This window comes from Pleurodeles waltl, chromosome 7 (assembly GCF_031143425.1).
Source record: "Pleurodeles waltl isolate 20211129_DDA chromosome 7, aPleWal1.hap1.20221129, whole genome shotgun sequence".
NCBI lineage: Eukaryota > Metazoa > Chordata > Amphibia > Caudata > Salamandridae > Pleurodeles > Pleurodeles waltl.
In genome coordinates, this window is record NC_090446.1 from 26,796,488 (window position 1) to 26,816,627 (window position 20,140).

Here is a 20,140-nt window from a genome sequence, read left to right on the forward strand (position 1 = left end):
AGTAGCATTTAACACATACTGTTAAGGGTTAACTATATATTTATTAAATGCTAATCACAGAAGAGGAAACTGAGGGAAAAGTATTACCTACCCTAATCTACCCTGACTACCCATTACCCACAACTGTCCCTAACTAACCTAAGCTAAACTTACTAATCACATGTGACGAAACGTTCTAAACATCCACCCCCACCACCCTTATGAGACGGGACACATGGAGGACAACACATACTAACCTAAACACATACTAGACTATCCCAAACAAATATATATTTTTTGTATTTTTTTAAAATATTTTTTTATTTTTTTTGTTTTTATTTTTTTTACTAAACACACAAGAACCACAACATAGCACCCCACCCACCCACCCACACACTTAATAAGTAAAAATAGAAAGAATCAGGACCCCCCACCCACTAACGCTAACTAAACTAACAGCCTATACTAACCTAACACTAAGCCCCCTAAGCCCACTAAGTATGAGAACAAGGAGAGAGGAGGGAGGGGAGAGAATCATGTCCATATCCAAAAGTCTAGAGGTTGGCCCTCCGGAGGGTCCTCTTGATGGACTTCACACACCTGTTTATGTGGCGAACATCCCGGCTCAGATGGCTTAACTTTCGCAACACACGGTCCATCTTCCGTTCCATGTTGTGGAATGCTGTTAACTGATGGAGCTGGGGAAGTCTGGGTACCGGTGGAGGAGGTCTGTGCATGTGTGGAGGCAAGGCCAGTCCTGCACCTGTAGCAATGCTGGGGCCTGGAAGTCCGGCAGATGTAGGGGCAACATTCCCAGCTGTGGGTGGGGCCACCTGGCTTGAAGCGGTGATTGTGCTGGGGGTGGCTGTGGTGGGCAAAGTAGGGCCACCCTGTGGGAAGGCCCTCCATGCCCCGGAGGCCCGTTCATGACGGTATCGACGGGCCATCCTCCTGAACCCCGGCTCTACCAGCAGGATGTGCTGGTATCTCATGGCCCGCCGCTGGAACTCACGGACCTGGTCTGGAATCATGTTTGCAGCTGTGAACACAAATGCAAATAATCTACATTAGGAACTGCATTGTGTGAAATGACACAAGAAGTTAATCAGACAATACATCTACAGTACTTGTAACAGCTCATATCACAATGCAGATCATTGAATGTCCCTGAGTAAGTACATGGCAGGCTAGCCTACAAAGGTCACATCACACATAGTACATCCAAAACCTACAAGATGGGTAACAACTGGCATTGACTTGCCATCTGAGTTCTGCCAGTTATCAGCTAACAATCATGCTGCATATCCTCCGCCAATACCTGGGCTACAAATGTCAGTGTACGGAATGCAAAACTAAAGCCACATGGTCTGCAAGTTGTAACAGGACTTGCCAGTATAGTACCCATGTGCCATACCTGAGTGTGTATACTAGGTTCAGACTAAACAGTCACTTATTGACATGTATGTGTAACATACTGGTAGCATCAGTCCTAGGTACCCTATTCACAAACCCATGCCTGTGTTTGAGGGTGGGGGGGTGGATAAACAACTAACAATTCCAAACAACATGGACACCGAGGAGTGCATAGAAAACTCCACACATGTTTGGCTCTACACACACCACAGGTAAGGTCTATCAACAATTAGGAGTCTGTAAACCCTAGACCAATCATAGCGCCACACATGTCAGGAAATGCAGAGCTTGGTACACAACATATACTTCCAGTAAGACATGACTTACATCAGACACAGAGTTGCAAGAACACCCATGATCATGATTAGCATGCACACCTAGGCCATTGCACTCAAGTTCCACATACTTGTAGCACTACATGTAGAGGTACATGCTGCTTGGAAGTTCTACCTACAGTTTAATAAGCACCTTGGTAAATAGGGAAGCAGAAGTCTGTTGGAAAGCAATTTGCTGTACCAATTTGGAGAATGTGGGTCTGACAGGCTGACTAGATCTGAGCTGACTTCCAGTGCAACTCTTGATACAAGTGTCATCCACATGACTCGCCCCAGTACTCACTGTGGTGCCTACAGGAATGGCCTACAATCCCTAGATAATGCAATAGGATAAGCATTGGCCAACTCAAAACATTTGAGAAACTGAAATCCCACTCATGGAACAAGACAAATGATTGGCAAACGCATCACACCTTGCTATGCGTTCAACACACAGGAGTCCATCACACATAACCAGCAAACACAACACATAACACACATATCAACACTTACTGGAGTGGTCGGGGTCCTCAAATGTAGCCACCTCTCCCACAGTGTAGGGTGCCGGTCCACCTGTAAGGCATGGAAGGAAGAAATGTGCTCAAAATCTGTGCAATGACCAATAATTTCAAGGCCATTTACAATGTGTAGGCTAAATAAGGAAATGACAGCCATTCAGACATGATGATACTGCATCTGATATATTACGGCCAACTTGTACATAGCATGGGTCTCCTGTGACAGTTACACACATATCTGCACACATGCAGTGGCCCTAACTATCCTGTGGTGGCAAACATGCCCCGTCATTAGTAAACAGAAAAAAATATGGAGTGTAATCGTCCCATCATGTGCATCAAAGAGAGACATCCAAAGCCTGGTTACTTGAGGACTGCATTACCAGTCAAACAGCTTATGTGGCCATGACACATTTATTACACATAGGTACAATGTACAGAGGGACAGGGACCTTTGTAAGCCCTCATGTTGTTACACTTTCTTAATTTGATGTGGGCCAGCTATGGTGATTTGCACCAACCATGAAGATGCGAACACATGTGCATACCTTTGGACTGCCATCCCTAATTGGAATGTGGCACAACTAACTCCAAAAACCATTCTAAGATGTTAGCTGAGGACACCTTAAACCTTTTCATGATGTTTTCAAATCCAGATCTGACATGTATCCAAAAAGATGAAGGACCACAATAATCCCTAACATTCATAGAACTTCCGTGAACGCTTTCCTTCCACACTCACCAGACTCACATGAGACATATGTCTGAGCCACTTAGCTATCATCAATTGACGTGAAGCCAGCACTCATTTTCTGCATCATGTAATGAATCTAAAGTCAGTCTAGCTATTGCGTCAACAAAGTTAGCCAATATGTTAGTACATCTTTACTTCTCTGGCAAATTTGCCCTATATAGACATGATTGGCTCCTATTTTGTTTGGTTGTCTGACACAAAGTCAGCACCAATTTACTTAACGGAAAAGTATCCTGTAAGTTTGCAGAGTACGTGCTACCTGACAGCTAGCAATTGTGATCCTTCCCATAGTGCATCAATTAGCTTGTATGTTTCCCTAACATTAGTTAGCTTGCAGATATTGTCCAAATCATCTGATGTCACTACAGAGCATTTAATCGTGCACATTTACATGATTAGTACTCACCAACAGGGCCACCAATCACGATTCCCAGGTGGTCCAAGAGATCCTGCTCCATGGTGATGAGGTCAGCCCACCGGTGCTTCAGCTGGTGGTCCCTGCTCTGGCTGGCATACACACCCTGCAGGTGATGCAGCACCTTTCCCCACCGGATTCTGCAAGCCTCAGTGTGATACCCCTGTATCACCCTGCCCCCTGCCTCGATCATCAGTGGCAAGAAATGGCACACAAGCCAGATGAAGCCCTCCAACTCCTCTTCACCCATCCTGCCAAGACGTGGCCTACCAGACATTGTACAAATGAGAAAGGGAATAGGGGATAAAGAAATAGAAAGGGGAAAAGGGTGAAAGTAGGGGTACAAAAAAAGAAGAAAAGTAAACTTAACCACTAAAAGAGCCCAACTATCCCCAAACTAGCACTACCCACAACAGACTCCCACAATCAACAAAAACACTAGAAAACTGGACAAATGTACACAAAACACAGTAGGACAGTATACACCAACAATATTTATTTCACAAATTGACAATATAGACAGCACACAGGACACAAAAGCACAAAATCAATGGACATCACTCTCAACACAACCACACAGTCTAGAAGAATCACAGAAGTGAAAGTGAAAGTACACCTACTGTACATGATCTGTAAACAGGATATCCTATTACATCTCTTCCTGAATAAAATGTCCGGCTTTTTTTGCGTTTTGCGTCATATTTTTTTCACGCGTACAGTTTGTGTGTCATAATTTTCGACGCACAGGAGTGAAAATGAGCCCGCATCCAAATAATAGTAAAGTCTGTACAATTATCTGGATGCGGCCTAATTTTCAACCCTGTGCATCAAAAAAAATGACACAAGTTCTGTATTGGTGTACAAAAAATGATGCATAGAGCTAGCAAAGTCAAAATTTCAGTGCATGAACTGGTTTTGGGCATTGTTTCTGTTTTTATGTTATGTTACATTTGGGACACCTCAGAGATAGGCTGATGGCACCCACTATGGTGTTGATGGTGTATGTTCACAAGTGTGACATCATACTGCAGCGGACCATGACCCGCTACTTCCTTCACAGTATTTTGACGGTTGGCTGACTCACTAGATGGCCATATGTGTGGCCTACATATATGTTTTGCACAAATTGGGCATGTTTGGCATCAGGAGAGGATAGCAATGTGACCACTTATGTACAATACCTAAATGCCTATGGCTCAATGTGTGTGCTGTGGCAACTAATGTATTTGTTGACCAAGTGTGTGTGCATCACATGATGCATTATTGAACATATGCTTGTATGAATGTGAAGTCCATGTGTCCAAACCTTAGATGCAAGTCATTGTGGAACTGAGATAGGACATGTGTTAGTCATACATGTAGCAACATCCGTTATGTGCACTTCCAAGATTTAGGGTAACGTAGACACCACATATGACAAAGCATGCACCAGATAGAAGGCAGACGCTTGTTCATGTCAATGGTCCCCATTTTCAACATCTTATGTCCTAGATTTTTGGTAACAGCTTCCTAGGCACTTGTTAGTGAATCCCACAGTGAGTCATACATATGCATTGAGGAAGTGGGTACCATGTTATTTGCCCAGACAGACAAAGGTGAACCACAAATGATGATGCCACAGTTGAGGTCATATAACTGAGCCACAACTCTCAAGTGGCTGCGGTGGACCAGCAGACGAGGCAGCACGTGTCCACATATTTCCAGTGATCAATTGCACATAGATGTCTTGTTCATGTGTATGGTCTAATGTTGAGCCTGTATATTTTTTGGGGTGTAATTTTTCCCAGTTAGGTCCAGGACTCATCATGAGTCAGTGGCTGCTATTCCTGTATCTACTGAGTATCCTTTGTTGATCAATGTGAGTAATTTGGATGTGGACATCAGAACCTAGATGGGGATGGTCCCACCCTGTCACTAAAGACATGTAATGAGACAGTCAACAGGGCAACCTTGGTGTGCTGAGTGAGATAATGTCTCAGGTGTCATGTTCCGGCAGGTGTCATTACAACATTTGCACACAGGTTAGCCTCTGCAATTCCCACTGCATCTGGGAACATCATAGCCTCTGTGTTGATTATTCTCGCAGCTATTCACCACACACGGCCCATCAAAATGTTGTGAACAATGTAATTCTGTGTGTGAACTGTCAGGGTTCTGACATGTGTGGATTTTTCATGGACATTTTCAGAGGTTGCTGGTTCTGCTGAAGGCCCCGTACCCAATCCCTGCATACAGCCCTGGGACACTGTCACACTTTGTCATTCATCCATAAATGAGACCCAGACAAGGGATGGACCATGAATTTTGGTTTTCACAGAGGATTTAACTCATATGGTACAGTTAAAAGGCAGATGATGCTATACAATGTATTTGGGTATGCATTAAAGAAGCACATGCCCAAATACCCTCTGATGAATGAGAGGTTTCCTAACACAAGTGTGGTACATATGTAGCCACAGGGATACTTTAGGGTGATGCACAGACAGATGCCAGTCAGGCTGACAGGATGCAGGGTGAATCAGGATCCAGCAATTTGACAAGTTACATAATCAGTGGTCTGACTAAGACTGCTTGGAGGACGAACTAGACAGTTGACATGTCAAACTGTGTATCTCCTTTGTTTTTGAAGGTGACAAATGAACCCAAGGGCTGTCTTACATGGCTTAATTAGTATCAAGGCTTAACGGTGTATTTGACAAAATGGCAACTCCTATGCTGTTTCAGGCATCATCAGGGGCATTGCTTGTTGAAATGGGTGGTGTGCATGGAGGTGATCACAGGTGTGGGCTGCATCAGTTTCTCACAAGTCCTGTAGGTGAGATTTGCATTCTAATTGGTAACAGACATTTTCACACGGGAAGCAATCTATAGGTGCTAACAGGGCTTGGAAACTAGAAGCCAGTGTATTAATTGACCTGACGTCCATGCAGTCAGATGTTCTATGACAATGGTATACCATAGGAAAGGGTGTAGCACACTGGATTGCTATTGACAAGCTGTGTGTGTAGAGGAGGGAATATCAGGGTACACATCTTACTATTCCAGGGACCTCTTCAGACAGGTGGGTTGTGACCAGGTGCATGGGTGTGTCAGGAGTTAGGAAATGGGCTGACATGTACATGGAATGTCATATGTGCAATGCTGCTCATATGTGTGGCACTTGTGCTGTCTATGTACTGCTTCTTTGGAACTCTGGTCACAGATAGTCCTTTCAAATATTGAATGCAGTTGGAATTACTGCTGTCAATGGTCTGGTCATACATTCCTGTTACTGAAGCAAAAACACATCCACTGCCTCATGTATGAGGCTTGTTTTCCCCTTATTGAGTGATGGTGTCTTAGCTGTGAGCCATATGCTGCGATGAACCATAATTTCAACATGTATGTGTGAAATAGGAGTGGTCCTCTGCTATTGCCCTTCCAAGGTGTAATGTACAGGATATATGTCATTTACAGTGTGTGTGTATGTGACCATTGTATGATAAGCATCACATTTGCTCTGGGATTTTCAGTGTCCTAATCGCTATATCAGCAATGCTCCATGAGGCAACACTCTTATTCTGATAGTTAGAGATGAAGGTGTGCAAAAATGAATAGCCAAACGATGATTATAGGTGTTTATTTAAATTAGTTCCTAAAGTGGTGATGGTGATTATATTTAAAAGAAACTGTTCACGATATGTTGCCACCTGCGTAAACCAGCGGCCGTGTTCTGTAGTTCCCCCTCATGTTGCAGGCCACCATCCTCCTCTTCCTCCTCTTCAGGCATGTGTGGCTCGGGTTCCAGGAGGGAAATGTTCCTTTTTATGCCAATGTTGTGCAGAGTAGCACATGTTAGGATGATCTTACAGGCCATCTCCGGGGAATATAGGAGGCTACCACCAGTGATGTCGAGGCACCGGAACCTTGACTTGAGGATGCCGAAGTTCCTCTCGCCTATGGTGCGTGTCCTCCTATGTGCGTCATTGTAGGCACGCACTGCTGCAGTACTCGGGTTGCCAATAGGTGTCATTATCCATGGCTGGATGCCATACCCCTGATCAGCTGCAAGAGAAAATGAATGGGATCATGTTGATATAGCTAGCCCTATTGAAATCACCTTTCATGGCAGTAGTTGTCTTGTGTTGTCTGTGTCTCTTTTGTGTTATTATGTTGCATCCTAGGCTTGTAGGATGTACCATCTGCATTGTGTTGTTTCCTTGGCTGAACGAGTGTTTGGCTGCTAACCGGTTGTCAGCAGTTTGTTTTGGGATTTGCAGTACAGTGTGCCCTCCCTAGCATTGTGACTTGTGATACAGGTGTCCCTGTGTCTTCACTGGGGGTGAGATGATAGTTCCATACTCAGGTTAAGATTGACAGTGTTGTTAACACGTTCATATCAATGTACCCTGGACATCCCATACCTTTAATCTTATGCAATGGATTCATGTAAACATCATTGAGACACTTACAATTTGCAAGGTGACATTTAGGAAACCCACTCCAAACGTTGTGATCATTGATGTCTTAACATTATAGTAATTTCTGTTGTGTGACAGGTTCAATGATGACCTAAGAAACATGGCTAGCGGTGTCACAACCTCAGTGTGTTCCTGTCGACATGTTGCTGTTGTGGTGAATGTGTTGTGCGTCCTAGAGGGTTTCTGTGCAGTGTGTATATAAGTAGGTTTTTGTACTTACCAACAAGTAGTCCATTGCCATACCGTCCTTCCTGGAAGTTTTGATTCATTGTGCTGTGACGGAAGACGAATGAGTCATGGACACTCCCAGGATATTTAGCCACGATGTTGGTGATCAATCCCTGGTGATCGACAATGGCCTGCACATTGATGGAATGTGTGTGCTTCCTGTTGCGGTAAATGTGTTCAGTTGCAGCAGGTGGCACAAGGCTTACATGTGTGCAGTCGATTGCACCAAGGACGTGTGGGGAGCCACTAATGAGGTAAAACCCCTGTTTTGTTTCCTGCTTCTTCTGCAGTGTGTTAGGGAAGCAGATGTGGCGGGATGTAAGTCCAATAATGGCATCCAGTACTTTGGGCAAAAAGGCAGAGAATGATGGCTGTGATATTCCGCCAACCAGGGCACCAGTTGTTTGAAAAGAGTACTTGCCAGCATGTGAAGTACGGCAAGCAGCTTGGTTTCTGTTGGAATGGTGCGGGGTGTCAGCAAAGTGGGTGCCAACTTCGGCTCAATGTTGCCCAGCAGCTGCTGAATGGCCTGCCAGTTCAACCTGTACCTCTTGATGATGTCATGTTCCTTGAGGCCATGAAGGGTTGTTCTGGGGCGGAATATCCTCTCCTGCCTTCTGCGCTGCCTTTGGGGTCCCTGCTGGTGTTGTGGGAGCTGCTGTTGTAGCTGCTGGGCTCTGCGTCTGCGTGCACACTGGATAAGAATCACCTCCATGTCTCCCTTTTGCAGCTCTGCTGCTCAGCTCTTGCTTCTGTGTGTTCTGATTAAATACAGGTGTGTTTGCCCCATTTTAACGCCTGCCCTGACCCAGGCGTTAATTTTTTACGCAAATCGGGCTGTGCGGTATTTTCCGGCTCCACCTCCCAGCCATGCGTCATTTTTGCCCAAAAGCATAAATACGACGCACGGCCGTTTCAGTCATTTTTTGGACGGGAACGCCTACCTTGCATATCATTAACGCAAGGCGGGTTGCCGCATCCAAAAAATGACGCACACGGAGGAATTTTGTCGTCCGCTGGGTCTTGCGTCAAAGTTTAAATAAGGGGCAAGGTTTTTGCTGAATGTGTGTCAATTCGGCGCAGACGGAGTATAAATATGCCCCTAGGTGTCTCTAAGCTGTCGATCACAAGCTACCAGTAGCTCCCAGTAACCTTTAGGGCAGCTCACAGCCTTGAGTTCATTTTTGAATAGGCGCAGGATCACAATTGCCTTTTAAAGTTAAACGAAGGCTGTGTTTATTTGACATCTTAATAAACAAGCTGCAGATAGCAGGGCCTGATAATGAGAAGAGTACAGTCAGATTTATGGCACAGGCTGGGACTGGGCAACAGAGATGAAGAGCTGAAGCACTGAGATATTTACCTCGTCAAAAAAAAGTCCTTGATGATTCAACATTGGAGCTGAGAACAAAATTATGTTTATGAATGTTTTTATAAGTTACCCAAATGAGTAAGTTAACTCTTTAAAAATGTTCTCCAATTCCAAAGTGGTGCATTTGCATTTACTGACAGAAGGCACCCTGCTCCCAGTGGCCAGTGGAAACTGTGCCATTTATATAACTACAAAATACATTAATTGTTTTGAAGTGGAAGAAAATTTAAGTGCAGAGAAATGTTCCATACTTTGAACATTTTGGCTGAAAGTTTTTCTGCACTTTACATTTCTTCTACATAAAAAATTGTTATACATCTAACAGTGTCACATATGGTGAAAGGCATGCCCTGTACCACAAGTATATATGATAGTCTTTCAGTCACCTATACACATAGATCTCATTCATACGCATATATGAGTCATTGATACAGTCATACATCCCCAAGGATCAAACACTCACTGACACACAAGACAGCCCTGTCATAGTGCCTTCAGTAGCTCCCAATGATTTTGACTGATCAGATGTAGCTCCAACTACAGAAAAGGTTGGAGAACCCTGATTTAGATAAAGATATATTAAATTCAAACAGAGTATCAAATTTTGAGGACAGACATTTGAAAGGTTAACATTTTGGGGACGTGTCATGGTACCTTTTTCTGAACTGTTGAACTTAAGAAGGTGTCTGTGTGCTTCTGAATTGCATTTCACACACATTCTTTTTCAAGAGTCATGAGACATTCACTTTCCCTGTTAATGCCTCCAACTCATCTTTTGAGGAAAAAATTATAGTACAGTAGAGCTTAAATAAACAATGGTGAATAAAAAATAAAGGCCCATATTTATACTTTTTTAGTGCTGCATTTATGTCGTTTTTTGATGCAAAACGGGCGCAAACTTACAAAATACAATTGTATTTTGTAAGTTTGCGCTGCTTTTGCGTCAAAAAATGACGCAAATATGGTGCTAAAAAAGTATAAATATGGGCCAAAATCTTTTACCCTATGTTGCTTACTTTGAGTGGCCTGGGTAATATTTCTATCCCGCATTGAATTGTGCTTAAAAGTGCTTGACATTAATATATTCTGTACAGCCAATAAGTAAGGAGGCAAAGAGGACAAGGACAAAATGCCCACCATACACAACACACTCACATTGGCGGCACAAAATTGCCACTGGTTCATAGCTAGAAACAAGGAGGAATGACAAACAAATACAAAATGTGGGACTATTACAAACATACACAGTAGATAGACAAAGTGGCTATCACTGCATGGCCTTCAAAAAAGGAGACATGGACAACAAAGAACATGTTGCCCTATTGTACCTGAAGCACCTTTCATACCCAGAAGAATATTTTAGCATTGCAGGGAAAATGTGGGCATAAATACCAAAATGTGTCTGAGCCACACATAGGACTGCCCTTTACTCATCACCAGTAAATCAGAAATGTAAGAAAAGAAAATGAAATAACCTTCTCCATCCACAAACAACCTAAAGCAACATCAATTACACTTCCAAAAAAACTCAATATCAAACATGTCACACATAAAAAACTCAAAAAACTGGTGAGCAAGAACATGAGGAAGAAGGTTTCAGAGACCAAAGGAACATGGTCCTACATGGGCTTGCAGTTCAGGAGCCACTCCATCCCTAGCCACCAATAGACACATGAAGACTAAAAATAACCTACTATTAGCCTTTAATACAGGGCTATACACAAGCTCCTAAAAGGTTTTAAAAACAAATGACAGAGAAGCAGTGAAAATGCAAAACAAAAAAATAAAACCACAGCCACGGCCTACTGAGGAGCAGCCTATTCCTTAAACAGTAAAACAACAACACATTAAAATTATTAATAAACCTGTTCAAAACTCAAAAAAACCCACAAGGAAACGAAGAACATGGACTTATAACACCAGGCCTCCTCCATCCCAAACATTAGCAAACATTATTGCTTAAAACAGCTTAATTCCAAATGGGCCCCTGCAACTAACTCCTGGCAGCTTAATTTCAAAGGGGCCCCTGCAACTGATTCCTGGCCAATCAACAACAAAAAATAAAATTAAAAAAATGAACAAAAGGAAACAAAAATAGTTGGGCCAGCCCTCGCTAAAGCACCAAGCATTTTGTAAATTACTTCAATGAACTTACTTGGCTTTTCTCCAAAAGCAAAATCTTTCTCCCCAAAACTCTCCAAACCTCAAATCCAAAATGACCTAGTGCTGGACAAAATAAAAGGTAGGTGTCTTTGAGACAGGAAGCGGACATTGCTACTATATGTGTGTACCATAACCTCCAATCTCTATGACACCTTCTTCCTGTTTAGAAAAAATTATTAACAATGTGTTTTATGCCCCAAAAGATGACAAACAATGGTCCACTTGGGTACAAATTTAACAGGAAAATGTAATTCCAAGTTAATTTGCTGGTCATTCATATTGAAAGAATTATCTCTGTTTTGTAGTTTCAAACTCAAAGTTTTAAAGTTAGTTTGGTGCTTTGCAGGATTAGCATCAAAATGCTTAACGCTAGTCTTGCAAAGCACATTGAGGGCCACTATAAATAAAAATGGTGTGCCTCATTACACGCCTGCTCTGACCAGGCAGTAAAATTGCTGAAATATTTGCACTAAGAACTCTTATAGATTTCTTTGTGGCAGTTTTTTCAGCCCCACTAATGGGGGAATGCCCTCTTTTCATACATTATTTCTGTTGCAGACATAATGTGGTGCACCGGGTTACAAAGTGGCGCAATGCATGCATTATGCCACTTTGCAAATCTGGTGTAGTGATTTTGGCCTCGTTGGCCCACATTAGCATAACATAATGATGCTGATGTGGCACAAGGACGTGCTAGGCCCACTTAAATCTGGGCCTTTTGTTTTAGTCAAGGACAATAAAAGCACAAGCAAAATACATTTAGTAATATGATCCATTTAACTCATTACATAATTGTACTGCATTTCGGTCAGGCCGAGGTCCCTGCACCATAATTACAGCATCGCGCAATGCATGCATTGCGCCACTCTGTAACCCTTTGCGCTACATTATGCCTGCGCCAGGCATAATGTATGCAAAGGGGATGTTCCCCCGTTAGGGTTGCCATAAAAAAGGCACAAGGAAATCTTTGAGATTTCCTTGTGCCATTTTTTATGCCACTTTTATTGTCTGCTCAGAGCAGGCGTTAAAAGGTGGCTTTCAGCCTTCAGAATGGGTCCCTATGTACTCTGCAGGAGTAGTGCCAATTTTTTGGCTCTACTCCAGCAGAGTACATCAACATCAACAGCGTAATGAGAAATGATGCTATTGCCCCATACCCTGTGCCATGATGCAAAATATTTTAAATACGGTACACACATGGTGTTGCTAGGGAAGTGCTAAGGGGATCAGGGAAAGTGGTGCTGCACTTGGTGCAGCACCACTTTCCATAAATCTGACCCGCAGTATTTAAGATGTTAGAGATACATTGCTAGCCAATGGTGTTGGGCCAACGCACTTAGTGAACAAACTGAAATCATTCAAATCAATGGGGTAGAGCTCTAGACCGCATATGCCATACACTTTCAAGATATTTTCTAACTGAGAAAACAATAAGAGATGTAGTATCTGACCTATAAATTTGCAGTGCTACCCATGGTTGACGTATCCCCAAGGCTCGACAAAATGAGACAATCCAGCGTTTGCGCTGCCTAATGTACTTATGTCAGAAATACAAGATGTTCACCTGTTTCCACCTGCTTGGTAGAAGCTGGGCATAATTTATCACTCTCTATGAGTTCCCTCCATGTAGCAGTAAATAGTGTGGAAAGGTACCCAATCTACATCTTATGTAGAGAGCCTTGGCAAAAGGTAAATCTCTCACAAACCAGCACAATTAAAATGTCATCATGTCTACTGCAGACTTCAACACAGCTGTGAGGTGGGTAGTGTCTTAAAAATCTGCAGAGTAAAGGGCCATTTAGGCTAGTTTCAGATTTTACTGAAATAATCATGTCTACACACAAGTGTCTTCTTTTTAACACCACATTTATGTTCCTTTGAACTTAGGTCTTCCAACTTACAGGTTATGTTACAGCTTAATATAAATGATTGGGTTAACTTGCATAATTCTGTGTAGCGTATTCATGCAGAATTACCCCAACATTCTAAGAGATTATGTAGAATTACGGGAGAAGAGTAATTCTGCTTTTAGGGCAGTTTTCCAAAATGGACACAAGGTGGTACTTTGTCTAAAGGCATCAGAACATGAACATTGAGTACAAGAAGCCCCCCAACTCTGCCCGAGCATTTAGTGCTAGCATCTTAGTGCTAAATGCACCCTTTCTTCCAAAATGGCAAATCATAAACAGCAGTGTGAGCAGCCACTAATGCACACTAAGGGGCACATTTATGGGGATTTGGCGCTGGGCAGCGTAGCAAGTAACCGTGCTGCGCTGCCCTCGGTCAAAGTCAACGGGCAGGAATGCTCAGTCTCTATTTCATATTGTGCATTCATGTACTTTCCCCTGCCCTGGCCCAAAATGGGTTGCCTAGTGCCAACGCAGGCACCCATGCACCGTGGTGCAAGGGTGTCTGTGTTATATGTGTGATATGTTTTTGTGCAGGGAGGGGCACATTCCAACACAAAAACATTCCTGTGATGATTTTTCCTCTTTCAATCTATGCTGCAGAAAAAGGAAAACACTAGAAGAAATAAATATATTTCCCCTCATGGCGCCTCCCCTTGTGAAGCATGAGGTTTTGGCACATCCATCCTCAGGTTTACATGGCCTTGTCCATCAAAATCCATGGGTGTTGTGTGGGAACACCAACCACAGGGCCCATGGAATGCCTCCTTAAAGCAGAGTAAGACAACTAAGCATTTCTATGAGGATGTCCAAAGCCACAAAAAGTGGCTTTGTGTGGCCTCATAGATTCGGTTGAAAGGTTTGCACCGCCGTTGCGTCAATAAAACTGATGCAACGCTGGCACAAGCCTCTCCTAAATATGCCCATAAATATGCTTTTGTGGTAGGATCTTTTACCCACAAATTAGTAGTGTTATTATTGATAATTCCGCCTCAAAGCGTAATGCAGAAATACCAAAATGACTCATTTTATTCATCCATTCATTGGAATTACTCCCAGGGCTATTTAATATTTGGTGGGTTTAAGGCCACCTAAAGGGAGGGAGTTGCCTAAATACAGGAACAGATGACACTCTTTCTCAAAACAGACTAACCTAAGTGAAATATTTTAGAGCTTAGAACACATGATGTTACTGCCACAACAACCTGTGGAAGCTCAGAGGGGACAGATCCTCTACAATTATTCCCCTGAGTAAAGCAGCCTGGCGAGAAATTAGATTATAGCTCAAAATTTCTGCATAATCCATAGGGACTCATTGTAAACCATCTAAAGGCATCACAGATGATTTCTTACCTGTATAAAAATTGTGCATTCATAGTATAGGATTTCATCATCAAGCAATACATTGTGAAAAATGTGGACCAAATACATACAGTGAAATACAAAGCTACTCACAGGAAATAACCCCAAAGTGCAGTATGCACTGCATACAATTATTAGGATACCAGCTGTCATCATTACATTAAAGTGCAAATATCGTTCGGGTGTTAGCAGCGAAAAAATGTAAAGTACAATAACTATAAAGTTTAAGCCATGTCATTAGGAACTCTTCTCATGATTTACAAATACTGTATTTTTTTTATAAGCACATAGAAACTTTTAGAAACTTGAAATAGTAAAACTAACACACATATATCCCATTATTGTAACCTTGTAGCCCAGTGGTTCCCAAACATTTTCGACCCACGGCTCCCTTGATCTATTGGCCACTGGCTGCGGCTCCCCATTATGTTACTTTTTGTTGGCGGGTGGGGGATGTAAGCCTGGCCTAGGGAGTACATCCATTTTTCTCCCTGAAAAGAATTGGGATGACGCCAATGAAGGTATTGTAATTCTATATATAACTGTAAAAAATAAAAATGTAACAGTTGTTTAATTACAGCATGCATAGGGTTTTTTAGTAAGGGGAAAATATTGGTTGACGTAACCCTAGTAAAATGGGCAGGTCTCATTTTTATGTAGTTATAACATAACTGTTTAAATATTGTGAAATGTAGAATCCCTTTAGTTGTGTTTAACCACCAGAGGGCGCTCAAGGACAAAATTAAAAAAGAGCTGCTACAACTGAGTAGTTTTATTTTGTACGAACTGGCCCAAGGGCTATAAATAGCTCAGTGGTTCCCAAACTGTGTGCGGCGCCCCTGGCTAGTTTTGATGGCGCACCAGCGAGCCGCGGCGCACAGATTGGGAACCACTGTTGTAGCCTATTAGTTAATTTAAGTATCGTAAGTGTGGAACCAGTTCCAATCTCATGCTTCATGCCCAGTGCACAAATCAGGATAACCAATGTGCTCCTTCGAACCGCTTTTCATGACCCTTAAGGCTTCCCAATAAAGTCTCAGACCAAAATGTTTACATATTGCAGAAATGCATTTCTCTCGAGGCAGTGCTTACCTTGGGCAGAAGAAAAGTATTCTACGTGATGAACACCTTTTTATCCTATTTTGATGTAAGTGTTCTTAAACAACAAGACACCGATTCTGAACTTTATTTATCCAGATAGGGTTCAAAACTGATGCAAGATGACCACGGCACACAGAGATGTAAAGTCCAGATTCGTATTGAGGAAAAGTATCCCTGGTAGTATGATTCAGGAAGCAGAGAAAAATGCGATGATCCCAGGTTGGTGTTGCACAGTGTCTTTATTCATAGGCACAGTTTGCCATAGGTTTGTGTCATCTTGAAGAAACAGCCAACACATGTTTCGTCACACAGGTGACTTCATCAAGGCTGCAAAACAGTAATCAATACAGAATGGTATGTAAAGTTACCGAAAGGAAAGTGGGCCTATTCAGTGTCTATAAAAGATTCAGTGCCCGTGATCTGCTCCAGATGAGTGATTGAACATGCACATGCATGTGAGTGGAGAAAAACAGGCATGGCAAACAAAGTGGTACAGGGGAATTCCAATTGGCTGTGTTGTGGAAGAAAGAGAAATGAGATGTGAGTAAAGGATAGAGGACGCCTTGCCGTGAGCACGCAGCAGTCAAATTATTACTAAATGCGCATACAAAATAAATGGCGTAAAGCACACATGCTAGAGTATTAGAGAATAAGAGTACAAATAACGTGAGATAGTATAGAGAAGGAATGCCCAGTAAGAGACTCCTGTAGAGGAGAATGGAACATGTAAGCAGGGTAGAGAAGGAGGCGTAAGACAGAGGGGGTCGTTTTTGGGAACATACCTGGGCCGTCTGGCCAAGGAAATGAGTAACGGCAAAACCGATGTTGAGGTATGTTGGTATTGTGCAGTAACACCAGACAGAAGTAAGTGTTTCCTGATCCAGTGATCATAGGTTGAGATGTAGAGGCCCTGATAAGCCTCCAGTCGTGACCCTGCGTAAGTGAGAGAATCCGGAGTAAGATAAGAAGTATTGGAGTTAATTAAACGAAAAACGCCTGTGAGGAAGGCATAAGGGAAACCCTAAAGAGTTAAGGGGGCATAATTTTGGGCTTAAGAAAGTGCATATGGGAACGGGGAAATGTAGGACCGGGAAGAAGTGAAGGTAGGGCGGTGGTCTCATAACGAGGCCAGTTCCTGCCAATATGGTGCATAATTATCTGTATCAAATCGACATGTTAAGTATAAAATGGTACAGAATCAGGTGAAAAAGCCTAATTATGAGGACGGCATGTTATAGATTACTTAAGCAACGAAAAAGGGTTGCCCATAAGCGTGTGAATCGCTTTTTGAGTAAAAAACGCCCGACCGGCGTAATATTAAAAACTTAGTAAAGACAACGGGGGACGAAATACGTAAACGAGACATGAATGTCCCGTGTCATGGTGTGGTAAGCATAGAGAAGTCCAGACCTGATAAGTCCGATGGAGCGCGTCTATGGTCTGAGAGCCTGCGCTTCCTTTGTAAATAATCAGCCTGCAGCAACATAAAGAAAGGATTAAGCTGCAAAGGGGCATCAGCGTGAGTGCTGCGAGCGATGGAAAAGGAGGCGGCCATTTTAAGATGGTAAAGGTTAGGTGGCAGCTAAGTGCAGGTAAGAAGAGATGAGGAAAGGTCAGAAGCAAAGAGGTACAAATATCTTGGAAGAAGCAGATTGTTGTGAGCTAATCTTAGGTAAATAAAAACGTGAGATGATAGTACATGCTGGTGTATCAGAGGAGTGAGATACAGAGACATGTTTAAAAGTTAACCCAGAGGCGGTAGTACATCACTGAGGACATTGATACGTATGTAAAACAGTATTTTCGATGCATGATGTAAAACTTAAGGATGGACTCAAGCATAAAATATAGTAGTAAGCGTACAGAAGTGAAACACAGTTCCTATGCAACGTATGTAAAACAGTATTTTCGATGCATGATGTAAAACTTAAGGATGGACTCAAACATAAAATATAGTAGTAAGCGTACAGAAGTGAAACACAGTTCCTATGCAACATTGTAAATGAAACAGATTCAAATTGAGAGATAAACAAAAGGGGTACGATCCAGATTGACAAGTGGTTGTACAAAATAAAATAAAATAAAATGAACAGTAGTAGATAATGCATGTCCATGCATCAACCTAAAGCAAAAAAGTGCAGTTGAGTGTTATTCCAAGACCCCTAGATGTTGTCACAGGTTAGCTGAGGAAAAAATGCAATTCGCGGTCTAAATGGGCATGTAAGTGGCTGAGAAAATATCTTAGGGCCAGATGTATGAAAGCATTTTCCCAGTTGCCATTTGCGGCCAGGAAAAGGCATTTCCCCATGCAGCAATCCTATTCTGCGAGTCAGTAACCTGTTACTGACTAGTAAAACAGGTCTTTGAGTCGTTATTAGGAAGGGGCGTGTCAAAGGCATCCCTTCTTCAAAGTGAGTTGCAGGGATATGTAAAATTATTATGTAACTGTGAACATGGTCTCAAAACAGTCACTGTTACCACCAACCAATTTCAAGTAGGTGGATACACATTCACAAATGGGCACAGGGCATCCCAATCACAGGTAGTGGGATTAAGGAGGGCTTCAGGTGGCTTCTTGCCTTGCCACCACCTTGGCAGGTGGCACAGAACTGACAAAAGTCTTTCACCTTCTGGGACATTCCAGGCCAGTAAAAGTGAATAACTAGCCTGCTCCAGGATTTGTTTTGGCTCAGATGCCCAGCCAGGGTAATGTCATGGGCTAGAGGGAGAAGGAACTCTCTGTATTGCTGGGGCACTACCACCCTCCTGGTTGAAGCAGGCTTGAGGTCTCTGGCCTCAGTAAACAGGAGTCCATCCTACCAATAAACCCTGTGGCTTTCAAGAGTGGGAAAGGTTTTTTGCCCCTGGCAAAGATCCTCCCTAGAGGGCCCTCTGGTCCTTAGAGCTCTGGGTGGTAAGGCCCTAGCTCTGCAGGCTCCCTTCCCTCTGGGTATAATAAGTCATCATGATGTGAAGAGGGGTTCTAACCTATGATCTGTTCAGAATCTTGTCCCCTGGTCTTCTTGCCTTTTCTCTTGGATGGTTGGTCCACTCTTTCAGCATCTAACACCTCTTTTTCACTCTGGAGTTTGCTTTGTGCCCTTGTTTTGACACAAACCCATTCTGGGATCACAAGCATTGCTGCATGGGTCCTCAGTTATACTTCAGCCCAGGGAGATTGTTCCAAATCATTCGCAAGCAGACAGTCTACAGAGATGGATGGGGACATGGATGGGACACAGCCATTTCCTTCTGTCCAACTACTTCCCCCTAGTCAAAAGATACCATAGCCATGGGATGGATTTTTGTGACATTGACCGCAGGATTTGTTTTCCGTATCAGGTACTGATCTGTTTGGACCTGGTGCTGGGTCACCATAGTGACACTAGCCCCTGTGTCCCTTAAGGGTTCCACCTTTCTCCTATTAATCTAAGTGTGCTGCCTGTACTTTTGAATATTAATGGGTTAGGCAGCACAGGATAGAACTACCCCTTCCTCAGTGACTAATGTTGCCTCTGTGGGTTCACTGACATGGTTAGGCCACAACTGTGATCTCATCTGGAGATTGGCAAATGCATTCGCTGTAGGTGGACTAGAGGCATGTTTCTTGTTTTTACAGCTAGGGTCTCCAGTTTGGTGCCCTTTAGTCTTTCAATCATGGCACCAAGCCTTGTTGGGATCATAGTTTCTACCTTTGTACACACCCGTAGACTGTGAAGAGTCTCAGGACCATCCTCCTGAAAGGGTTTTTGGGTGCCTTGTGAAGACTCCGTGGTTCCCATCTTTACCTTAGGGTACTTTTTCACCTCATTCTTTTGGTCTCCCCCACCAGTGGTTGTTTTTGTCACTCTTGTTTTGACTCATTGGTCTGCATTCTTCCCCAACTCTAGACTAGAACGTGGACCTAGGTCTACCAGGAACTGAAGTAGTTTCTAATTGTAACAGTTAGCCAAAATGTGCTCTTTCATAAGTAAACTATAAAGCCCATCAAAATCTTGTCACTTGTTACTTCTAACCAGCCACCCAGCATTTTTATTTAATAGTTCACAAAATCTACCTAAGACTTACTCTGGGTTTTTCTAGTCTCCATAATTTTAATTATGTATTCTTGAGTTGTGAGCCCAAAGCCCAATCAGGGTAGCCTTAAGGATGGC